Genomic DNA, 24,771 nt, shown 5'->3' with positions numbered 1-24,771 from the left:
GTGGGGGCATGCACGTGCGCTTTCCTTCCAGGCTGTAGCAGCAATGTCACGCTTCCCGTCGCGTGGATCAAAGGATCTGTGGTTTTCCCTCGAGGCTTTCCCTCGACGCTTTCCCACAGGGCTGTCCCACGTGCCACCGTGGTGTGAGTCGATCCTCGGCGTGAAAGATGAGCCAGTGCAGGGCAAAGAGGTTCCTCTGGAATGGACTGAGACATCTGGGGGCTCTTGGCATGGTGGTACGACCATGGAGTTCCTCTCGCCTTTCCTGTTGAGAGTGCCTCCTCTTGAGATGCGACGGGAACGCCGGGAATTCTTTCCCGTTGAAAGCAGGGAAAGGATCCCTCATCTCGAGCTACGAGGGGGAAACGGGGCTCCTCTGGATGTGGGCGGGACCATCGTGCTTCCTCTCGAGTGGAGACGGGTATGGCGGTGAACTTCTTGAGTTGCAGCAAGGGTGTGAAAGACCCTTTCGAAGTTCCAGAGTTTAGGTGTCATTAGTCTCCAGACGCCTCATCGGAAATAGGCATCATCTCGCCTGAAAGGGAGAACTTCCTGGATTTTCTCGAGTTGTGGCAGGTGTTCTCGAGTTACGACGGGGACCTCAGGGACCCGCCCTGGTGGCCTCAGGAGAGGCCAGTCCCCATGCGAGTTGCTAGGGGGCCTCTCGGGATTCCTCTCCCGTCGATACCGGGGCCAAAAACCTTGTGTGGAGTCAGGGCCGGAACCGAGGATTCCTCTCAGGGGCTGACATGGATCTTTGGGTACTTCTGGAGTCTCCCCAGGGGAGTCAGGCCTCGTCTCGAGTGGGGGCATGCACGTGCGCTTTCCTTCCAGGCTGTAGCAGCAATGTCACGCTTCCCGTCGCCTGGATCAAAGGATCTGTGGTTTTCCCTCGAGGCTTTCCCTCGAGGCTTTCCCACAGGGCTGTCCCACGTGCCACCGTGGTGTGAGTCGATCCTCGGCGTGAAAGATGAGCCAGTGCAGGGCAAAGAGGTTCCTCTGGAATGGACTGAGACATCTGGGGGACTCTTGGCATGGTGGTACGACCATGGAGTTCCTCTCGCCTTTCCTGTTGAGAGTGCCTCCTCTTGAGATGCGACGGGAACGCCGGGAATTCTTTCCCGTTGAAAGTAGGGAAAGGATCCCTCATCTCGAGCTACGAGGGGGAAACCGGGCTCCTCTGGATGTGCGCGGGACCATCGTGCTTCCTCTCGAGTGGAGACGGGTATGGCGGTGAACTTCTTGAGTTGCAGCAAGGGTTTGAAAGACCCTTTCGAAGTTCCAGAGGTTAGGTGTCATTAGTCTCCAGAGGCCTCATCGGAAATAGGCCTCATCTCGCCTGGAAGGGAGAACTTCCTGGATTTTCTCGAGTTGCGGCAGGTGTTCTCGAGTTACGACGGGGACCTCAGGGACCCGCCCTGGTGGCCTCAGGAGAGGCCAGTCCCCATGCGAGTTGCTAGGGGGCCTCTCGGGATTCCTCTCCCGTCGATACCGGGGCCAAAAACCTTGTGTGGAGTCAGGGCCGGAACCGAGGATTCCTCTCAGGGGCTGACATGGATCTTTGGGTACTTCTGGAGTCTCCCCAGGGGAGTCAGGCCTCGTCTCGAGTGGGGGCATGCACGTGCGCTTTCCTTCCAGGCTGTAGCAGCAATGTCACGCTTCCCGTCGCCTGGATCAAAGGATCTGTGGTTTTCCCTCGAGGCTTTCCCTCGAGGCTTTCCCACAGGGCTGTCCCACGTGCCACCGTGGTGTGAGTCGATCCTCGGCGTGAAAGATGAGCCAGTGCAGGGCAAAGAGGTTCCTCTGGAATGGACTGAGACATCTGGGGGACTCTTGGCATGGTGGTACGACCATGGAGTTCCTCTCGCCTTTCCTGTTGAGAGTGCCTCCTCTTGAAATGCGACGGGAACGCCGGGAATTCTTTCCCGTTGAAAGCAGGGAAAGGATCCCTCATCTCGAGCTACGAGGGGGAAACGGGGCTCCTCTGGATGTGGGCGGGACCATCGTGCTTCCTCTCGAGTGGAGACGGGTATGGCGGTGAACTTCTTGAGTTTCCGCAAGGGTGTGAAAGACCCTTTTGAAGTTCCAGAGGTGAGGTGTCATTAGTCTCCAGACGCCTCATCGGAAATAGGCCTCATCTCGCCTGGAAGGGAGATCTTCCTGGATTTTCTCGAGTTGCCGCAGGTGTTCTCGAGTTACGACGGGGACCTCAGGGACCCGCCCTGGTGGCCTCAGGAGAGGCCAGTCCCCATGCGAGTTGCTAGGGGGCCTCTCGTGATTCCTCTCCCGTCGATACCAGGGCCAAAAACCTTGTGTGGAGTCAGGGCCGGAACCGAGGATTCCTCTCAGGGGCTGACATGGATCTTTGGGTACTTCTGGAGTCTCCCCAGGGGAGTCAGGCCTCGTCTCGAGTGGGGGCATGCACGTGCGCTTTCCTTCCAGGCTGTAGCAGCAATGTCACGCTTCCCGTCGCGTGGATCAAAGGATCTGTGGTTTTCCCTCGAGGCTTTCCCTCGAGGCTTTCCCACAGTGCTGTCCCACGTGCCACCGTGGTGTGAGTCGATCCTCTGCGTGAAAGATGAGCCAGTGCAGGGCAAAGAGTTTCCTCCGGAATGGACTGAGACATCTGGGGGACTTTTGGCATGGTGGTACGACCTTGGAGTTCCTCTCGCCTTTCCTGTTGAGAGTGCCTCCTCTTGAGATGCGATGGGAACGCCGGGAATACTTTCCCGTTGAAAGCAGGGAAAGGATCCCTCATCTCGAGCTACGAGGGGGAAACGGGGCTCCTCTGGATGTGGGCGGGACCATCGTGCTTCCTCTCGAGTGGAGACGGGTATGGCGGTGAACTTCTTGAGTTGCAGCAAGGGTGTGAAAGACCCTTTCGAAGTTCCAGAGGTTAGGTGTCATTAGTCTCCAGACGCCTCATCGGAAATAGGCCTCATCTCGCCTGGAAGGGAGAACTTCCTGGATTTTCTCGAGTTGCGGCAGGTGTTCTCGAGTTACGACGGGGACCTCAGGGACCCGCCCTGGTGGCCTCAGGAGAGGCCAGTCCCCATGCGAGTTGCTAGGGGGCCTCTCGGGATTCCTCTCCCGTGATACCGGGGCCAAAAACCTTGTGTGGAGTCAGGGCCGGAACCGAGGATTCCTCTCACGGGCTGACATGGATCTTTGCGTACTTCTGGAGTCTCCCCAGGGGAGTCAGGCCTCGTCTCGAGTGGGGGCATGCGTGTGCGCTTTCCTTCCAGGCTGTAGCAGGAATGTCACGCTTCCTGTCGCGTGGATCAAAGGATCTGTGGTTTTCCCTCGAGGCTTTCCCTCGAGGCTTTCCCACAGGGCTGTCCCACGTGCCACCGTGGTGTGAGTCGATCCTCGGCGTGAAAGATGAGCCAGTGCAGGGCAAAGAGGTTCCTCTGGAATGGACTGAGACATCTGGGGGACTCTTGGCATGGTGGTACGACCATGGAGTTCCTCTCGCCTTTCCTGTTGAGAGTGCCTCCTCTTGAGATGCGACGGGTACCCCGGGAATTCTTTCCCGTTGAAAGCAGGGAAAGGATCCCTCATCTCGAGCTACGAGGGGGAAACGGGGCTCCTCTGGATGTGGGCGGGACCATCGTGCTTCCTCTCGAGTGGAGACGGGTATGGCGGTGAACTTCTTTAGTTGCAGCAAGGGTGTAAAAGACCCTTTGGAAGTTAAAGAGGTTAGGTGGCATTAGTCTCCATACGCCTCATGGGAAATAGGCCTCATCTCGCCTGGAAGGGAGAACTTCCTGGATTTTCTCGAGTTGCGGCAGATGTCCTCGAGTTACGACGGGGACCTCAGGGACCCGCCCTGGTGGCCTCAGGAGAGGCCAGTCCCCATGTGAGTTGCTAGGGGGCCTCTAGGGATTCCGCTCCCGTCGATACCGGGGCCAAAATCCTTGTGTGGAGTCAGGGCCAGAACCCAGAATTCCTCTCAGGGGCTGACATGGATCTTTGGGTACTTCTGGAGTCTCCCCAGGGGAGTCAGGCCTCGTCACGAGTGGGGGCATACACGTGCGCTTTCCTTCCAGGCTGTAGCAGCAATGTCACGCTTCCCGTCGCGTGGATCAAAGGATCTGTGGTTTTCCCTCGAGGCTTTCCCTCGAGGCTTTCCCACTGGGCTGTCCCACGTGCCACCGTGGTGTGAGTCGATCCTCGGCGTGAAAAATGAGCCAGTGCAGGGCAAAGAGGTTCCTCTGGAATGGACTGAGACATCTGGGGGACTCTTCGCATGGTGGTACGACCATGGAGTTCCTCTCGCCTTTCCTGTTGAGAGTGCCTCCTCTTGAGATGCGACGGAAACGCCGGGAATTCTTTCCCGTTGAAAGCAGGGAAAGGATCCCTCATCTCGAGCTACGAGGGGGAAACGGGGCTCCTCTGGATGTGGGCGGGACCATCGTGCTTCCTCTCGAGTGGAGACGGGTATGGCGGTGAACTTCTTGAGTTGCAGCAAGGGTGTGAAAGACCCTTTCGAAGTTACAGAGGTTAGGTGTCATTAGTCTCCAGACGCCTCATGGGAAATAGGCCTCATCTCGCCTGGAAGGGAGAACTTCCTGGATTTTCTCGAGTTGTGGCAGGTGTTCTCGAGTTACCACGGGGACCTCAGGGACCCGCCCTGGTGGCCTCAGGAGAGGCCAGTCCCCATGCGAGTTGCTAGGGGGCCTCTCGGGATTCCTCTCCCGTCGATACCGGGGCCAAAATCCTTGTGTGGAGTCAGGGCCGGAACCGAGGATTCCTCTCAGGTGCTGACATGGATCTTTGGGTACTTCTGGAGTCTCCCCAGGGGAGTCAGGCCTCGTCTCGAGTGGGGGCATGAACGTGCGCTTTCCTTCCAGGCTTTAGCAGTAATGTCACGCTTCCCGTAGCGTGGATCAAAGGATCTGTGGTTTTCCCTCGAGGCTTTCCCACAGGGCTGTCCCTCGTGCCACCGAGGTGTGAGTCGATCCTCGGCGTGAAATATGAGCCAGTGCAGGGCAAAGAGGTTCCTCTGGAATGGACTGAGACATTTGGGGGACTCTTTGCATGGTGGTACGACCATGGAGTTCCTCTCGCCTTTCCTGTTGAGAGTGCCTCCTCTTGAGATGCGACGGGAATGCCGGGAATTCTTTCCCGTTGAAAGCAGGGAAAGGATCCCTCATCTCGAGCTACGAGGGGGAAACGGGGCTCCTCTGGATATGGGCGGGACAATCGTGCTTCCTCTCGAGTGGAGACGGGTATGGCAGAGAACTTCTTGAGTTGCAGCAAGGGTGTGAAAGACCCTTTCGAAGTTCCAGAGGTTAGGTGTCATTAGTCTCCAGACGCCTAATCGGAAATAGGCCTCATCTCGCCTGGAAGGGAGAACTTCCTGGATGTTCTCGAGTTGCGGCAGGTGTTCTCGAGTTACGACGGGGACCTCAGGGACCCGCCCTGGTGGCCTCAGGAGAGGCCAGTCCCCATGCGAGCTGCTAGGGGGCCTCTCGGGATTCCTCTCCCGTCGATACCGGGGCCAAAAACCTTGTGTGGAGTCAGGGCCGGAACCGAGGATTCCTCTCAGGGGCTGACATGGATCTTTGGGTACTTCTGGAGTCTCCCCAGGGGAGTCAGGCCTCGTCTCGAGTGGGGGCATGCACGTGCGCTTTCCTTCCAGGCTGTAGCAGCAATGTCACGCTTCCCGTCGCGTGGATCAAAGGATCTGTGGTTTTCCCTCGAGGCTTTCCCTCGAGGCTTTCCCACAGGGCTGTCCCACGTGCCACCGTGGTGTGAGTCGATCCTCGGCGTGAAAGATGAGCCAGTGCAGGGCAAAGAGGTTCCTCTGGAATGGACTGAGACATCTGGGGGACTCTTGGCATGGTGGTACGACCATGGAGTTCCTCTCGCCTTTCCTGTTGAGAGTGCCTCCTCTTGAGATGCGACGGGAACGCCGGGAATTCTTTCCCGTTGAAAGCAGGGAAAGGATCCCTCATCTCGAGCTACGAGGGGGAAACGGGGCTCCTCTGGATGTGGGCGGGACCATCGTGCTTCCTCTCGAGTGGAGACGGGTATGGCGGTGAACTTCTTGAGTTGAAGCAAGGGTGTGAAAGACCCTTTCGAAGTTCCAGAGGTGAGGTGTCATTATCTCCAGACGCCTCATCGGAAATAGGCCTCATCTCGCCTGGAAGGGAGAACTTCCTGGATTTTCTCGAGTTGCGTCAGGTGTTCTCGAGTTACGACGGGGACCTCAGGGACCCGCCCTGGTGGCCTCAGGAGAGGCCAGTCCCCATGCGAGTTGCTAGGGGGCCTCTCGGGATTCCTCTCCCGTCGATACCGGGGCCAAAAACCTTGTGTGGAGTCAGGGCCGGAACCGAGGATTCCTCTCACGGGCTGACATGGATCTTTGGGTACTTCTGGAGTCTCCCCAGGGGAGTCAGGCCTCGTCTCGAGTGGGGGCATGCACGTGCGCTTTCCTTCCAGGCTGTAGCAGCAATGTCACGCTTCCTGTCGCGTGGATCAAAGGATCTGTGGTTTTCCCTCGAGGCTTTCCCTCGAGGCTTTCCCACAGGGCTGTCCCACGTGCCACCGTGGTGTGAGTCGATCCTCGGCGTGAAAGATGAGCCAGTGCAGGGCAAAGAGGTTCCTCTGGAATGGACTGAGACATCTGGGGGACTCTTGGCATGGTGGTACGACCATGGAGTTCCTCTCGCCTTTCCTGTTGAGAGTGCCTCCTCTTGAGATGCGACGGGAACGCCGGGAATTCTTTCCCGTTGAAAGCAGGGAAAGGATCCCTCATCTGAGCTACGAGGGGGAAACGGGGCTCCTCTGGATGTGGGCGGGACCATCGTGCTTCCTCTCGAGTGGAGACGGGTATGGCGGTGAACTTCTTGAGTTGCAGCAAGGGTGTGAAAGACCCTTTCGAAGTTACAGAGGTTAGGTGTCATTAGTCTCCAGACGCCTCATGGGAAATAGGCCTCATCTCGCCTGGAAGGGAGAACTTCCTGGATTTTCTCGAGTTGTGGCAGGTGTTCTCGAGTTACGACGGGGACCTCAGGGACCCGCCCTGGTGGCCTCAGGAGAGGCCAGTCCCCATGCGAGTTGCTAGGGGGCCTCTCGGGATTCCTCTCCCGTCGATACCGGGGCCAAAATCCTTGTGTGGAGTCAGGGCCGGAACCGAGGATTCCTCTCAGGGGCTGACATGGATCTTTGGGTACTTCTGGAGTCTCCCCAGGGGAGTCAGGCCTCGTCTCGAGTGGGGGCATGAACTTGCGCTTTCCTTCCAGGCTTTAGCAGCAATGTCACGCTTCCCGTCGCGTGGATCAAAGGATCTGTGGTTTTCCCTCGAGGCTTTCCCTCGAGGCTTTCCCACAGGGCTGTCCCACGTGCCACCGAGGTGTGAGTCGATCCTCGGCGTGAAAGATGAGCCAGTGCAGGGCAAAGAGGTTCCTCTGGAATGGACTGAGACATCTGGGGGACTCTTGGCATGGTGGTACGACCATGGAGTTCCTCTCGCCTTTCCTGTTGAGAGTGCCTCCTCTTGAGATGCGACGGGAATGCCGTGAATTCTTTCCCGTTGAAAGTAGGGAAAGGATCCCTCATCTCGAGCTACGAGCGGGAAACGGGGCTACTCTGGATGTGGGCGGGACCATCGTGCTTCCTCTCGAGTGGAGACGGGTATGGCAGTGAACTTCTTGAGTTGCAGCAAGGGTGTGAAAGACCCTTTCGAAGTTCCAGAGGTGAGGTGTCATTAGTCTCCAGACGCCTCATCGGAAATAGGCCTCATCTCGCCTGGAAGGGAGAACTTCCTGGATTTTCTCGAGTTGCGGCAGGTGTTCTCGAGGTACGACGGGGACCTCAGGGACCCGCCCTGGTGGCCTCAGGAGAGGCCAGTCCCCATGCGAGCTGCTAGGGGGCCTCTCGGGATTCCTCTCCCGTCGATTCCGGGGCCAAAAACCTTGTGTGGAGTCAGGGCCGGAACCGAGGATTCCTCTCAGGGGCTGACATGGATCTTTGGGTACTTCTGGAGTCTCCCCAGGGGAGTCAGGCCTCGTCTCGAGTGGGGGCATGCACGTGCGCTTTCCTTCCAGGCTGTAGCAGCAATGTCATGCTTCCCGTCGCGTGGATCAAAGGATCTGTGGTTTTCCCTCGAGGCTTTCCCTGGAGGCTTTCCCACAGGGCTGTCCCACGTGCCACCGTGGTGTGAGTCGATCCTCGGCGTGAAAGATGAGCCAGTGCAGGGCAAAGAGGTTCCTCTGGAATGGACTGAGACATCTGGGGGACTCTTGGCATGGTGGTACGACCATGGAGTTCCTCTCGCCTTTCGTGTTGAGAGTGCCTCCTCTTGAGATGCGACGGGAACGCCGGGAATTCTTTCCCGTTGAAAGCAGGGAAAGGATCCCTCATCTCGAGCTACGAGGGGGAAACGGGGCTCCTCTGGATGTGGGCGGGACCATCGTGCTTCCTCTCGAGTGGAGACGGGTATGGCGGTGAACTTCTTGAGTTGCAGCAAGGGTGTGAAAGACCCTTTCGAAGTTCCAGAGGTGAGGTGTCATTAGTCTCCAGACGCCTCATCGGAAATAGGCCTCATCTCGCCTGGAAGGGAGAACTTCCTGGATTTTCTCGAGTTGCGTCAGGTGTTCTCGAGTTACGACGGGGACCTCAGGGACCCGCCCTGGTGGCCTCAGGAGAGGCCAGTCCCCATGCGAGTTGCTAGGGGGCCTCTCGGGATTCCTCTCCCGTCGATACCGGGGCCAAAAACCTTGTGTGGAGTCAGGGCCGGAACCGAGGATTCCTCTCACGGGCTGACATGGATCTTTGGGTACTTCTGGAGTCTCCCCAGGGGAGTCAGGCCTCGTCTCGAGTGGGGGCATGCACGTGCGCTTTCCTTCCAGGCTGTAGCAGCAATGTCACGCTTCCCGTCGCGTGGATCAAAGGATCTGTGGTTTTCCCTCGAGGCTTTCCCTCGAGGCTTTCCCACAGGGCTGTCCCACGTGCCACCGTGGTGTGAGTCGATCCTCGGCGTGAAAGATGAGCCAGTGCAGGGCAAAGAGGTTCCTCTGGAATGGACTGAGACATCTGGGGGACTCTTGGCATGGTGGTACGACCATGGAGTTCCTCTCGCCTTTCCTGTTGAGAGTGCCTCCTCTTGAGATGCGACGGGAACGCCGGGAATTCTTTCCCGTTGAAAGCAGGGAAAGGATCCCTCATCTCGAGCTAAGAGGGGGAAACGGGGCTCCTCTGGATGTGGGCGGGACCATCGTGCTTCCTCTCGAGTGGAGACGGGTATGGCGGTGAACTTCTTTAGTTGCAGCAAGGGTGTAAAAGACCCTTTCGAAGTTACAGAGGTTAGGTGGCATTAGTCTCCAGACGCCTCATCGGAAATAGGCCTCATCTCGCCTGGAAGGGAGAACTTCCTGGATTTTCTCGAGTTGTGGCAGGTGTTCTCGAGTTACGACGGGGACCTCAGGGACCCGCCCTGGTGGCCTCAGGAGAGGCCAGTCCCCATGCGAGTTGCTAGGGGGCCTCTCGGGATTCCTCTCCCGTCGATACCGGGGCCAAAATCCTTGTGTGGAGTCAGGGCCGGAACCGAGGATTCCTCTCAGGGGCTGACATGGATCTTTGGGTACTTCTGGAGTCTCCCCAGGGGAGTCAGGCCTCGTCTCGAGTGGGGGCATGAACTTGCGCTTTCCTTCCAGGCTTTAGCAGCAATGTCACGCTTCCCGTCGCGTGGATCAAAGGATCTGTGGTTTTCCCTCGAGGCTTTCCCTCGAGGCTTTCCCACAGGGCTGTCCCACGTGCCACCGAGGTGTGAGTCGATCCTCGGCGTGAAAGATGAGCCAGTGCAGGGCAAAGAGGTTCCTCTGGAATGGACTGAGACATCTGGGGGACTCTTGGCATGGTGGTACGACCATGGAGTTCCTCTCGCCTTTCCTGTTGAGAGTGCCTCCTCTTGAGATGCGACGGGAATGCCGTGAATTCTTTCCCGTTGAAAGTAGGGAAAGGATCCCTCATCTCGAGCTACGAGCGGGAAACGGGGCTACTCTGGATGTGGGCGGGACCATCGTGCTTCCTCTCGAGTGGAGACGGGTATGGCAGTGAACTTCTTGAGTTGCAGCAAGGGTGTGAAAGACCCTTTCGAAGTTCCAGAGGTGAGGTGTCATTAGTCTCCAGACGCCTCATCGGAAATAGGCCTCATCTCGCCTGGAAGGGAGAACTTCCTGGATTTTCTCGAGTTGCGGCAGGTGTTCTCGAGGTACGACGGGGACCTCAGGGACCCGCCCTGGTGGCCTCAGGAGAGGCCAGTCCCCATGCGAGCTGCTAGGGGGCCTCTCGGGATTCCTCTCCCGTCGATTCCGGGGCCAAAAACCTTGTGTGGAGTCAGGGCCGGAACCGAGGATTCCTCTCAGGGGCTGACATGGATCTTTGGGTACTTCTGGAGTCTCCCCAGGGGAGTCAGGCCTCGTCTCGAGTGGGGGCATGCACGTGCGCTTTCCTTCCAGGCTGTAGCAGCAATGTCATGCTTCCCGTCGCGTGGATCAAAGGATCTGTGGTTTTCCCTCGAGGCTTTCCCTGGAGGCTTTCCCACAGGGCTGTCCCACGTGCCACCGTGGTGTGAGTCGATCCTCGGCGTGAAAGATGAGCCAGTGCAGGGCAAAGAGGTTCCTCTGGAATGGACTGAGACATCTGGGGGACTCTTGGCATGGTGGTACGACCATGGAGTTCCTCTCGCCTTTCGTGTTGAGAGTGCCTCCTCTTGAGATGCGACGGGAACGCCGGGAATTCTTTCCCGTTGAAAGCAGGGAAAGGATCCCTCATCTCGAGCTACGAGGGGGAAACGGGGCTCCTCTGGATGTGGGCGGGACCATCGTGCTTCCTCTCGAGTGGAGACGGGTATGGCGGTGAACTTCTTGAGTTGCAGCAAGGGTGTGAAAGACCCTTTCGAAGTTCCAGAGGTGAGGTGTCATTAGTCTCCAGACGCCTCATCGGAAATAGGCCTCATCTCGCCTGGAAGGGAGAACTTCCTGGATTTTCTCGAGTTGCGTCAGGTGTTCTCGAGTTACGACGGGGACCTCAGGGACCCGCCCTGGTGGCCTCAGGAGAGGCCAGTCCCCATGCGAGTTGCTAGGGGGCCTCTCGGGATTCCTCTCCCGTCGATACCGGGGCCAAAAACCTTGTGTGGAGTCAGGGCCGGAACCGAGGATTCCTCTCACGGGCTGACATGGATCTTTGGGTACTTCTGGAGTCTCCCCAGGGGAGTCAGGCCTCGTCTCGAGTGGGGGCATGCACGTGCGCTTTCCTTCCAGGCTGTAGCAGCAATGTCACGCTTCCCGTCGCGTGGATCAAAGGATCTGTGGTTTTCCCTCGAGGCTTTCCCTCGAGGCTTTCCCACAGGGCTGTCCCACGTGCCACCGTGGTGTGAGTCGATCCTCGGCGTGAAAGATGAGCCAGTGCAGGGCAAAGAGGTTCCTCTGGAATGGACTGAGACATCTGGGGGACTCTTGGCATGGTGGTACGACCATGGAGTTCCTCTCGCCTTTCCTGTTGAGAGTGCCTCCTCTTGAGATGCGACGGGAACGCCGGGAATTCTTTCCCGTTGAAAGCAGGGAAAGGATCCCTCATCTCGAGCTAAGAGGGGGAAACGGGGCTCCTCTGGATGTGGGCGGGACCATCGTGCTTCCTCTCGAGTGGAGACGGGTATGGCGGTGAACTTCTTTAGTTGCAGCAAGGGTGTAAAAGACCCTTTCGAAGTTACAGAGGTTAGGTGGCATTAGTCTCCAGACGCCTCATCGGAAATAGGCCTCATCTCGCCTGGAAGGGAGAACTTCCTGGATTTTCTCGAGTTGCGTCAGGTGTTCTCGAGTTACGACAGGGACCTCAGGGACCCGCCCTGGTGGCCTCAGGAGAGGCCAGTCCCCATGCGAGTTGCTAGGGGGCCTCTCGGGATTCCTCTCCCGTCGATACCGGGGCCAAAAACCTTGTGTGGAGTCAGGGCCGGAACCGAGGATTCCTCTCACGGGCTGACATGGATCTTTGGGTACTTCTGGAGTCTCCCCAGGGGAGTCAGGCCTCGTCTCGAGTGGGGGCATGCACGTGCGCTTTCCTTCCAGGCTGTAGCAGCAATGTCACGCTTCCCGTCGCGTGGATCAAAGGATCTGTGGTTTTCCCTCGAGGCTTTCCCTCGAGGCTTTCCCACAGGGCTGTCCCACGTGCCACCGAGGTGTGAGTCGATCCTCGGCGTGAAAGATGAGCCAGTGCAGGGCAAAGAGGTTCCTCTGGAATGGACTGAGACATCTGGGGGACTCTTGGCATGGTGGTACGACCATGGAGTTCCTCTCGCCTTTCCTGTTGAGAGTGCCTCCTCTTGAGATGCGACGGGAATGCCGTGAATTCTTTCCCGTTGAAAGTAGGGAAAGGATCCCTCATCTCGAGCTACGAGCGGGAAACGGGGCTACTCTGGATGTGGGCGGGACCATCGTGCTTCCTCTCGAGTGGAGACGGGTATGGCAGTGAACTTCTTGAGTTGCAGCAAGGGTGTGAAAGACCCTTTCGAAGTTCCAGAGGTGAGGTGTCATTAGTCTCCAGACGCCTCATCGGAAATAGGCCTCATCTCGCCTGGAAGGGAGAACTTCCTGGATTTTCTCGAGTTGTGGCAGGTGTTCTCGAGTTACGACGGGGACCTCAGGGACCCGCCCTGGTGGCCTCAGGAGAGGCCAGTCCCCATGCGAGTTGCTAGGGGGCCTCTCGGGATTCCTCTCCCGTCGATACCGGGGCTAAAAACCTTGTGTGGAGTCAGGGCCGGAACCGAGGTTTCCTCTCAGGGGCTGACATGGATCTTTGGGTACTTCTGGAGTCTCCCCAGGGGAGTCAGGCCTCGTCTCGAGTGGGGGCATGCACGTGCGCTTTCCTTCCAGGCTGTAGCAGCAATGTCACGCTTCCCGTCGCGTGGATCAAAGGATCTGTGGTTTTCCCTCGAGGCTTTCCCTCGAGGCTTTCCCACAGGGCTGTCCCACGTGCCACCGTGGTGTGAGTCGATCCTCGGCGTGAAAGATGAGCCAGTGCAGGGCAAAGAGGTTCCTCTGGAATGGACTGAGACATCTGGGGGACTCTTGGCATGGTGGTACGACCATGGAGTTCCTCTCGCCTTTCCTGTTGAGAGTGCCTCCTCTTGAGATGCGACGGGAACGCCGGGAATTCTTTCCCGTTGAAAGCAGGGAAAGGATCCCTCATCTCGAGCTACGAGGGGGAAACGGGGCTCCTCTGGATGTGGGCGGGACCATCGTGCTTCCTCTCGAGTGGAGACGGGTATGGCGGTGAACTTCTTGAGTTGCAGCAAGGGTGTGAAAGACCCTTTCGAAGTTCCAGAGGTGAGGTGTCATTATCTCCAGACGCCTCATCGGAAATAGGCCTCATCTCGCCTGGAAGGGAGAACTTCCTAGATTTTCTCGAGTTGCGTCAGGTGTTCTCGAGTTACGACGGGGACCTCAGGGACCCGCCCTGGTGGCCTCAGGAGAGGCCAGTCCCCATGCGAGTTGCTAGGGGGCCTCTCGGGATTCCTCTCCCGTCGATACCGGGGCCAAAACCCTTGTGTGGAGTCAGGGCCGGAACCGAGGATTCCTCTCACGGGCTGACATGGATCTTTGGGTACTTCTGGAGTCTCCCCAGGGGAGTCAGGCCTCGTCTCGAGTGGGGGCATGCACGTGCGCTTTCCTTCCAGGCTGTAGCAGCAATGTCACGCTTCCTGTCGCGTGGATCAAAGGATCTGTGGTTTTCCCTCGAGGCTTTCCCTTGAGGCTTTCCCACAGGGCTGTCCCACGTGCCACCGTGGTGTGAGTCGATCCTCGGCGTGAAAGATGAGCCAGTGCAGGGCAAAGAGGTTCCTCTGGAATGGACTGAGACATCTGGGGGACTCTTGGCATGGTGGTACGACCATGGAGTTCCTCTCGCCTTTCCTGTTGAGAGTGCCTCCTCTTGAGATGCGACGGGAACGCCGGGAATTCTTTCCCGTTGAAAGCAGGGAAAGGATCCCTCATCTCGAGCTACGAGGGGGAAACGGGGCTCCTCTGGATGTGGGCGGGACCATCGTGCTTCCTCTCGAGTGGAGACGGGTATGGCGGTGAACTTCTTGAGTTGCAGCAAGGGTGTGAAAGACCCTTTCGAAGTTCCAGAGGTGAGGTGTCATTAGTCTCCAGACGCCTCATCGGAAATAGGCCTCATCTCGCCTGGAAGGGAGAACTTCCTGGATTTTCTCGAGTTGCGTCAGGTGTTCTCGAGTTACGACGGGGACCTCAGGGACCCGCCCTGGTGGCCTCAGGAGAGGCCAGTCCCCATGCGAGTTGCTAGGGGGCCTCTCGGGATTCCTCTCCCGTCGATACCGGGGCCAAAAACCTTGTGTGGAGTCAGGGCCGGAACCGAGGATTCCTCTCACGGGCTGACATGGATCTTTGGGTACTTCTGGAGTCTCCCCAGGGGAGTCAGGCCTCGTCTCGAGTGGGGGCATGCACGTGCGCTTTCCTTCCAGGCTGTAGCAGCAATGTCACGCTTCCCGTCGCGTGGATCAAAGGATCTGTGGTTTTCCCTCGAGGCTTTCCCTCGAGGCTTTCCCACAGGGCTGTCCCACGTGCCACCGTGGTGTGAGTCGATCCTCGGCGTGAAAGATGAGCCAGTGCAGGGCAAAGAGGTTCCTCTGGAATGGACTGAGACATCTGGGGGACTCTTGGCATGGTGGTACGACCATGGAGTTCCTCTCGCCTTTCCTGTTGAGAGTGCCTCCTCTTGAGATGCGACGGGAACGCCGGGAATTCTTTCCCGTTGAAAGCAGGGAAAGGATCCCTCATCTCGAGCTAAGAGGGGGAAACGGGGCTCCTCTGGATGTGGGCGGGACCATCGTGCTTCCTCTCGAGTGGAGACGGGTATGGCGGTGAACTTCTTTAGTTGCAGCAAGGGTGTAAAAGACCCTTTCGAAGTTACAGAGGTTAGGTGGCATTAGTCTCCAGACGCCTCATCGGAAATAGGCCTCATCTCGCCTGGAAGGGAGAACTTCCTGGATTTTCTCGAGTTGTGGCAGGTGTTCTCGAGTTACGACGGGGACCTCAGGGACCCGCCCTGGTGGCCTCAGGAGAGGCCAGTCCCCATGCGAGTTGCTAGGGGGCCTCTCGGGATTCCTCTCCCGTCGATACCGGGGCCAAAATCCTTGTGTGGAGTCAGGGCCGGAACCGAGGATTCCTCTCAGGGGCTGACATGGATCTTTGGGTACTTCTGGAGTCTCCCCAGGGGAGTCAGGCCTCGTCTCGAGTGGGGGCATGAACTTGCGCTTTCCTTCCAGGCTTTAGCAGCAATGTCACGCTTCCCGTCGCGTGGATCAAAGGATCTGTGGTTTTCCCTCGAGGCTTTCCCTCGAGGCTTTCCCACAGGGCTGTCCCACGTGCCACCGAGGTGTGAGTCGATCCTCGGCGTGAAAGATGAGCCAGTGCAGGGCAAAGAGGTTCCTCTGGAATGGACTGAGACATCTGGGGGACTCTTGGCATGGTGGTACGACCATGGAGTTCCTCTCGCCTTTCCTGTTGAGAGTGCCTCCTCTTGAGATGCGACGGGAATGCCGTGAATTCTTTCCCGTTGAAAGTAGGGAAAGGATCCCTCATCTCGAGCTACGAGCGGGAAACGGGGCTACTCTGGATGTGGGCGGGACCATCGTGCTTCCTCTCGAGTGGAGACGGGTATGGCAGTGAACTTCTTGAGTTGCAGCAAGGGTGTGAAAGACCCTTTCGAAGTTCCAGAGGTGAGGTGTCATTAGTCTCCAGACGCCTCATCGGAAATAGGCCTCATCTCGCCTGGAAGGGAGAACTTCCTGGATTTTCTCGAGTTGCGGCAGGTGTTCTCGAGGTACGACGGGGACCTCAGGGACCCGCCCTGGTGGCCTCAGGAGAGGCCAGTCCCCATGCGAGCTGCTAGGGGGCCTCTCGGGATTCCTCTCCCGTCGATTCCGGGGCCAAAAACCTTGTGTGGAGTCAGGGCCGGAACCGAGGATTCCTCTCAGGGGCTGACATGGATCTTTGGGTACTTCTGGAGTCTCCCCAGGGGAGTCAGGCCTCGTCTCGAGTGGGGGCATGCACGTGCGCTTTCCTTCCAGGCTGTAGCAGCAATGTCATGCTTCCCGTCGCGTGGATCAAAGGATCTGTGGTTTTCCCTCGAGGCTTTCCCTGGAGGCTTTCCCACAGGGCTGTCCCACGTGCCACCGTGGTGTGAGTCGATCCTCGGCGTGAAAGATGAGCCAGTGCAGGGCAAAGAGGTTCCTCTGGAATGGACTGAGACATCTGGGGGACTCTTGGCATGGTGGTACGACCATGGAGTTCCTCTCGCCTTTCGTGTTGAGAGTGCCTCCTCTTGAGATGCGACGGGAACGCCGGGAATTCTTTCCCGTTGAAAGCAGGGAAAGGATCCCTCATCTCGAGCTACGAGGGGGAAACGGGGCTCCTCTGGATGTGGGCGGGACCATCGTGCTTCCTCTCGAGTGGAGACGGGTATGGCGGTGAACTTCTTGAGTTGCAGCAAGGGTGTGAAAGACCCTTTCGAAGTTCCAGAGGTGAGGTGTCATTAGTCTCCAGACGCCTCATCGGAAATAGGCCTCATCTCGCCTGGAAGGGAGAACTTCCTGGATTTTCTCGAGTTGCGTCAGGTGTTCTCGAGTTACGACGGGGACCTCAGGGACCCGCCCTGGTGGCCTCAGGAGAGGCCAGTCCCCATGCGAGTTGCTAGGGGGCCTCTCGGGATTCCTCTCCCGTCGATACCGGGGCCAAAAACCTTGTGTGGAGTCAGGGCCGGAACCGAGGATTCCTCTCACGGGCTGACATGGATCTTTGGGTACTTCTGGAGTCTCCCCAGGGGAGTCAGGCCTCGTCTCGAGTGGGGGCATGCACGTGCGCTTTCCTTCCAGGCTGTAGCAGCAATGTCACGCTTCCCGTCGCGTGGATCAAAGGATCTGTGGTTTTCCCTCGAGGCTTTCCCTCGAGGCTTTCCCACAGGGCTGTCCCACGTGCCACCGTGGTGTGAGTCGATCCTCGGCGTGAAAGATGAGCCAGTGCAGGGCAAAGAGGTTCCTCTGGAATGGACTGAGACATCTGGGGGACTCTTGGCATGGTGGTACGACCATGGAGTTCCTCTCGCCTTTCCTGTTGAGAGTGCCTCCTCTTGAGATGCGACGGGAACGCCGGGAATTCTTTCCCGTTGAAAGCAGGGAAAGGATCCCTCATCTCGAGCTAAGAGGGGGAAACGGGGCTCCTCTGGATGTGGGCGGGACCATCGTGCTTCCTCTCGAGTGGAGACGGGTATGGCGGTGAACTTCTTTAGTTGCAGCAAGGGTGTAAAAGACCCTTTCGAAGTTACAGAGGTTAGGTGGCATTAGTCTCCAGACGCCTCATCGGAAATAGGCCTCATCTCGCCTGGAAGGGAGAACTTCCTGGATTTTCTCGAGTTGCGTCAGGTGTTCTCGAGTTACGACAGGGACCTCAGGGACCCGCCCTGGTGGCCTCAGGAGAGGCCAGTCCCCATGCGAGTTGCTAGGGGGCCTCTCGGGATTCCTCTCCCGTCGATACCGGGGCCAAAAACCTTGTGTGGAGTCAGGGCCGGAACCGAGGATTCCTCTCACGGGCTGACATGGATCTTTGGGTACTTCTGGAGTCTCCCCAGGGGAGTCAGGCCTCGTCTCGAGTGGGGGCATGCACGTGCGCTTTCCTTCCAGGCTGTAGCAGCAATGTCACGCTTCCCGTCGCGTGGATCAAAGGATCTGTGGTTTTCCCTCGAGGCTTTCCCTCGAGGCTTTCCCACAGGGCTGTCCCACGTGCCACCGAGGTGTGAGTCGATCCTCGGCGTGAAAGATGAGCCAGTGCAGGGCAAAGAGGTTCCTCTGGAATGGACTGAGACATCTGGGGGACTCTTGGCATGGTGGTACGACCATGGAGTTCCTCTCGCCTTTCCTGTTGAGAGTGCCTCCTCTTGAGATGCGACGGGAATGCCGTGAATTCTTTCCCGTTGAAAGTAGGGAAAGGATCCCTCATCTCGAGCTACGAGCGGGAAACGGGGCTACTCTGGATGTGGGCGGGACCATCGTGCTTCCTCTCGAGTGGAGACGGGTATGGCAGTGAACTTCTTGAGTTGCAGCAAGGGTGTGAAAGACCCTTTCGAAGTTCCAGAGGTGAGGTGTCATTAGTCTCCAGACGCCTCATCGGAAATAGGCCTCATCTCGCCTGGAAGGGAGAACTTCCTGGATTTTCTCGAGTTGTGGCAGGTGTTCTCGAGTTACGACGGGGACCTCAGGGACCCGCCCTGGTGGCCTCAGGAGAGGCCAGTCCCCATGCGAGTTGCTAGGGGGCCTCTCGGGATTCCTCTCCCGTCGATACCGGGGCTAAAAACCTTGTGTGGAGTCAGGGCCGGAACCGAGGTTTCCTCTCAGGGGCTGACATGGATCTTTGGGTACTTCTGGAGTCTCCCCAGGGGAGTCAGGCCTCGTCTCGAGTGGGGGCATGCACGTGCGCTTTCCTTCCAGGCTGTAGCAGCAATGTCACGCTTCCCGTCGCGTGGATCAAAGGATCTGTGGTTTTCCCTCGAGGCTTTCCCTCGAGGCTTTCCCACAGGGCTGTCCCACGTGCCACCGTGGTGTGAGTCGATCCTCGGCGTGAAAGATGAGCCAGTGCAGGGCAAAGAGGTTCCTCTGGAATGGACTGAGACATCTGGGGGACTCTTGGCATGGTGGTACGACCATGGAGTTCCTCTCGCCTTTCCTGTTGAGAGTGCCTCCTCTTGAGATGCGACGGGAACGCCGGGAATTCTTTCCCGTTGAAAGCAGGGAAAGGATCCCTCATCTCGAGCTACGAGGGGGAAACGGGGCTCCTCTGGATGTGGGCGGGACCATCGTGCTTCCTCTCGAGTGGAGACGGGTATGGCGGTGAACTTCTTGAGTTGCAGCAAGGGTGTGAAAGACCCTTTCGAAGTTCCAGAGGTGAGGTGTCATTATCTCCAGACGCCTCATCGGAAATAGGCCTCATCTCGCCTGGAAGGGAGAACTTCCTAGATTTTCTCGAGTTGCGTCAGGTGTTCTCGAGTTACGACGGGGACCTCAGGGACCCGCCCTGGTGGCCTCAGGAGAGGCCAGTCCCCATGCGAGTTGCTAGGGGGCCTCTCGGGATTCCTCTCCCGTCGATACCGGGGCCAAAACCCTTGTGTGGAGTCAGGGCCGGAACCGAGGATTCCTCTCACGGGCTGACATGGATCTTTGGGTACTTCTGGAGTCTCCCCAGGGGAGTCAGGCCTCGTCTCGAGTGGGGGCATGCACGTGCGCTTTCCTTCCAGGCTGTAGCAGCAATGTCACGCTTCCTGTCGCGTGGATCAAAGGATCTGTGGTTTTCCCTCGAGGCTTTCCCTTGAGGCTTTCCCACAGGGCTGTCCCACGTGCCACCGTGGTGTGAGTCGATCCTCGGCGTGAAAGATGAGCCAGTGCAGGGCAAAGAGGTTCCTCTGGAATGGACTGAGACATCTGGGGGACTCTTGGCATGGTGGTACGACCATGGAGTTCCTCTCGCCTTTCCTGTTGAGAGTGCCTCCTCTTGAGATGCGACGGGAACGCCGGGAATTCTTTCCCGTTGAAAGCAGGGAAAGGATCCCTCATCTCGAGCTACGAGGGGGAAACGGGGCTCCTCTGGATGTGGGCGGGACCATCGTGCTTCCTCTCGAGTGGAGACGGGTATGGCGGTGAACTTCTTTAGTTGCAGCAAGGGTGTAAAAGACCCTTTCGAAGTTACAGAGGTTAGGTGTCATTAGTCTCCAGACGCCTCATGGGAAATAGGCCTCATCTCGCCTGGAAGGGAGAACTTCCTGGATTTTCTCGAGTTGCGGCAGGTGTTCTCGAGTTACGACGGGGACCTCAGGGACCCGCCCTGGTGGCCTCAGGAGAGGCCAGTCCCCATGCGAGTTGCTAGGGGGCCTCTCGGGATTCCTCTCCCGTCGATACCGGGGCCAAAATCCTTGTGTGGAGTCAGGGCCGGAACCGAGGATTCCTCTCAGGGGCTGACATGGATCTTTGGGTACTTCTGGAGTCTCCCCAGGGGAGTCAGGCCTCGTCTCGAGTGGGGGCATGAACTTGCGCTTTCCTTCCAGGCTTTAGCAGCAATGTCACGCTTCCCGTCGCGTGGATCAAAGGATCTGTGGTTTTCCCTCGAGGCTTTCCCTCGAGGCTTTCCCACAGGGCTGTCCCACGTGCCACCGAGGTGTGAGTCGATCCTCGGCGTGAAAGATGAGCCAGTGCAGGGCAAAGAGGTTCCTCTGGAATGGACTGAGACATCTGGGGGACTCTTGGCATGGTGGTACGACCATGGAGTTCCTCTCGCCTTTCCTGTTGAGAGTGCCTCCTCTTGAGATGCGACGGGAATGCCGTGAATTCTTTCCCGTTGAAAGTAGGGAAAGGATCCCTCATCTCGAGCTACGAGCGGGAAACGGGGCTACTCTGGATGTGGGCGGGACCATCGTGCTTCCTCTCGAGTGGAGACGGGTATGGCAGTGAACTTCTTGAGTTGCAGCAAGGGTGTGAAAGACCCTTTCGAAGTTCCAGAGGTGAGGTGTCATTAGTCTCCAGACGCCTCATCGGAAATAGGCCTCATCTCGCCTGGAAGGGAGAACTTCCTGGATTTTCTCGAGTTGCGGCAGGTGTTCTCGAGGTACGACGGGGACCTCAGGGACCCGCCCTTGTGGCCTCAGGAGAGGCCAGTCCCCATGCGAGCTGCTAGGGGGCCTCTCGGGATTCCTCTCCCGTCGATTCCGGGGCCAAAAACCTTGTGTGGAGTCAGGGCCGGAACCGAGGATTCCTCTCAGGGGCTGACATGGATCTTTGGGTACTTCTGGAGTCTCCCCAGGGGAGTCAGGCCTCGTCTCGAGTGGGGGCATGCACGTGCGCTTTCCTTCCAGGCTGTAGCAGCAATGTCATGCTTCCCGTCGCGTGGATCAAAGGATCTGTGGTTTTCCCTCGAGGCTTTCCCTCGAGGCTTTCCCACAGGGCTGTCCCACGTGCCACCGTGGTGTGAGTCGATCCTCGGCGTGAAAGATGAGCCAGTGCAGGGCAAAGAGGTTCCTCTGGAATGGACTGAGACATCTGGGGGACTCTTGGCATGGTGGTACGACCATGGAGTTCCTCTCGCCTTTCGTGTTGAGAGTGCCTCCTCTTGAGATGCGACGGGAACGCCGGGAATTCTTTCCCGTTGAAAGCAGGGAAAGGATCCCTCATCTCGAGCTACGAGGGGGAAACGGGGCTCCTCTGGATGTGGGCGGGACCATCGTGCTTCCTCTCGAGTGGAGACGGGTATGGCGGTGAACTTCTTGAGTTGCAGCAAGGGTGTGAAAGACCCTTTCGAAGTTCCAGAGGTGAGGTGTCATTAGTCTCCAGACGCCTCATCGGAAATAGGCCTCATCTCGCCTGGAAGGGAGAACTTCCTGGATTTTCTCGAGTTGCGTCAGGTGTTCTCGAGTTACGACGGGGACCTCAGGGACCCGCCCTGGTGGCCTCAGGAGAGGCCAGTCCCCATGCGAGTTGCTAGGGGGCCTCTCGGGATTCCTCTCCCGTCGATACCGGGGCCAAAAACCTTGTGTGGAGTCAGGGCCGGAACCGAGGATTCCTCTCACGGGCTGACATGGATCTTTGGGTACTTCTGGAGTCTCCCCAGGGGAGTCAGGCCTCGTCTCGAGTGGGGGCATGCACGTGCGCTTTCCTTCCAGGCTGTAGCAGCAATGTCACGCTTCCCGTCGCGTGGATCAAAGGATCTGTGGTTTTCCCTCGAGGCTTTCCCTCGAGGCTTTCCCACAGGGCTGTCCTACGTGCCACCGTGGTGTGAGTCGATCCTCGGCGTGAAAGATGAGCCAGTGCAGGGCAAAGAGGTTCCTCTGGAATGGACTGAGACATCTGGGGGACTCTTGGCATGGTGGTACGACCATGGAGTTCCTCTCGCCTTTCCTGTTGAGAGTGCCTCCTCTTGAGATGCGACGGGAACGCCGGGAATTCTTTCCCGTTGAAAGCAGGGAAAGGATCCCTCATCTCGAGCTACGAGGGGGAAACGGGGCTCCTCTGGATGTGGGCGGGACCATCGTGCTTCCTCTCGAGTGGAGACGGGTATGGCGGTGAACTTCTTTAGTTGCAGCAAGGGTGTAAAAGACCCTTTCGAAGTTACAGAGGTTAGGTGGCATTAGTCTCCAGACGCCTCATCGGAAATAGGCCTCATCTCGCCTGGAAGGGAGAACTTCCTGGATTTTCTCGAGTTGCGTCAGGTGTTCTCGAGTTACGACAGGGACCTCAGGGACCCGCCCTGGTGGCCTCAGGAGAGGCCAGTCCCCATGCGAGTTGCTAGGGGGCCTCTCGGGATTCCTCTCCCGTCGATACCGGGGCCAAAAACCTTGTGTGGAGTCAGGGCCGGAACCGAGGATTCCTCTCACGGGCTGACATGGATCTTTGGGTACTTCTGGAGTCTCCCCAGGGGAGTCAGGCCTCGTCTCGAGTGGGGGCATGCACGTGCGCTTTCCTTCCAGGCTGTAGCAGCAATGTCACGCTTCCCGTCGCGTGGATCAAAGGATCTGTGGTTTTCCCTCGAGGCTTTCCCTCGAGGCTTTCCCACAGGGCTGTCCCACGTGCCACCGAGGTGTGAGTCGATCCTCGGCGTGAAAGATGAGCCAGTGCAGGGCAAAGAGGTTCCTCTGGAATGGACTGAGACATCTGGGGGACTCTTGGCATGGTGGTACGACCATGGAGTTCCTCTCGCCTTTCCTGTTGAGAGTGCCTCCTCTTGAGATGCGACGGGAATGCCGTGAATTCTTTCCCGTTGAAAGTAGGGAAAGGATCCCTCATCTCGAGCTACGAGCGGGAAACGGATCTACTCTGGATGTGGGCGGGACCATCGTGCTTCCTCTCGAGTGGAGAAGGGTATGGCAGTGAACTTCTTGAGTTGCAGCAAGGGTGTGAAAGACCCTTTCGAAGTTCCAGAGGTGAGGTGTCATTAGTCTCCAGACGCCTCATCGGAAATAGGCCTCATCTCGCCTGGAAGGGAGAACTTCCTGGATTTTCTCGAGTTGTGGCAGGTGTTCTCGAGTTACCACGGGGACCTCAGGGACCCGCCCTGGTGGCCTCAGGAGAGGCCAGTCCCCATGCGAGTTGCTAGGGGGCCTCTCGGGATTCCTCTCCCGTCGATACCGGGGCCAAAAACCTTGTGTGGAGTCAGGGCCGGAACCGAGGATTCCTCTCAGGGGCTGACATGGATCTTTGGGTACTTCTGGAGTCTCCCCAGGGGAGTCAGGCCTCGTCTCGAGTGGGGGCATGCACGTGCGCTTTCCTTCCAGGCTGTAGCAGCAATGTCACGCTTCCCGTCGCGTGGATCAAAGGATCTGTGGTTTTCCCTCGAGGCTTTCCCTCGAGGCTTTCCCACAGGGCTGTCCCACGTGCCACCGTGGTGTGAGTCGATCCTCGGCGTGAAAGATGAGCCAGTGCAGGGCAAAGAGGTTCCTCTGGAATGGACTGAGACATCTGGGGGACTCTTGGCATGGTGGTACGACCATGGAGTTCCTCTCGCCTTTCCTGTTGAGAGTGCCTCCTCTTGAGATGCGACGGGAACGCCGGGAATTCTTTCCCGTTGAAAGCAGGGAAAGGATCCCTCATCTCGAGCTACGAGGGGGAAACGGGGCTCCTCTGGATGTGGGCGGGACCATCGTGCTTCCTCTCGAGTGGAGACGGGTATGGCGGTGAACTTCTTGAGTTGCAGCAAGGGTGTGAAAGACCCTTTCGAAGTTCCAGAGGTGAGGTGTCATTATCTCCAGACGCCTCATCGGAAATAGGCCTCATCTCGCCTGGAAGGGAGAACTTCCTAGATTTTCTCGAGTTGCGTCAGGTGTTCTCGAGTTACGACGGGGACCTCAGGGACCCGCCCTGGTGGCCTCAGGAGAGGCCAGTCCCCATGCGAGTTGCTAGGGGGCCTCTCGGGATTCCTCTCCCGTCGATACCGGGGCCAAAAACCTTGTGTGGAGTCAGGGCCGGAACCGAGGATTCCTCTCACGGGCTGACATGGATCTTTGGGTACTTCTGGAGTCTCCCCAGGGGAGTCAGGCCTCGTCTCGAGTGGGGGCATGCACGTGCGCTTTCCTTCCAGGCTGTAGCAGCAATGTCACGCTTCCTGTCGCGTGGATCAAAGGATCTGTGGTTTTCCCTCGAGGCTTTCCCTTGAGGCTTTCCCACAGGGCTGTCCCACGTGCCACCGTGGTGTGAGTCGATCCTCGGCGTGAAAGATGAGCCAGTGCAGGGCAAAGAGGTTCCTCTGGAATGGACTGAGACATCTGGGGGACTCTTGGCATGGTGGTACGACCATGGAGTTCCTCTCGCCTTTCCTGTTGAGAGTGCCTCCTCTTGAGATGCGACGGGAACGCCGGGAATTCTTTCCCGTTGAAAGCAGGGAAAGGATCCCTCATCTCGAGCTACGAGGGGGAAACGGGGCTCCTCTGGATGTGGGCGGGACCATCGTGCTTCCTCTCGAGTGGAGACGGGTATGGCGGTGAACTTCTTTAGTTGCAGCAAGGGTGTAAAAGACCCTTTCGAAGTTACAGAGGTTAGGTGGCATTAGTCTCCAGACGCCTCATGGGAAATAGGCCTCATCTCGCCTGGAAGGGAGAACTTCCTGGATTTTCTCGAGTTGCGGCAGGTGTTCTCGAGTTACGACGGGGACCTCAGGGACCCGCCCTGGTGGCCTCAGGAGAGGCCAGTCCCCATGCGAGTTGCTAGGGGGCCTCTAGGGA

This window comes from Capricornis sumatraensis, chromosome X, assembly GCF_032405125.1.
Source record: "Capricornis sumatraensis isolate serow.1 chromosome X, serow.2, whole genome shotgun sequence".
Classification (NCBI taxonomy): Eukaryota; Metazoa; Chordata; class Mammalia; order Artiodactyla; family Bovidae; genus Capricornis; species Capricornis sumatraensis.
Note: the sequence above shows the minus strand (reverse complement) of the source record.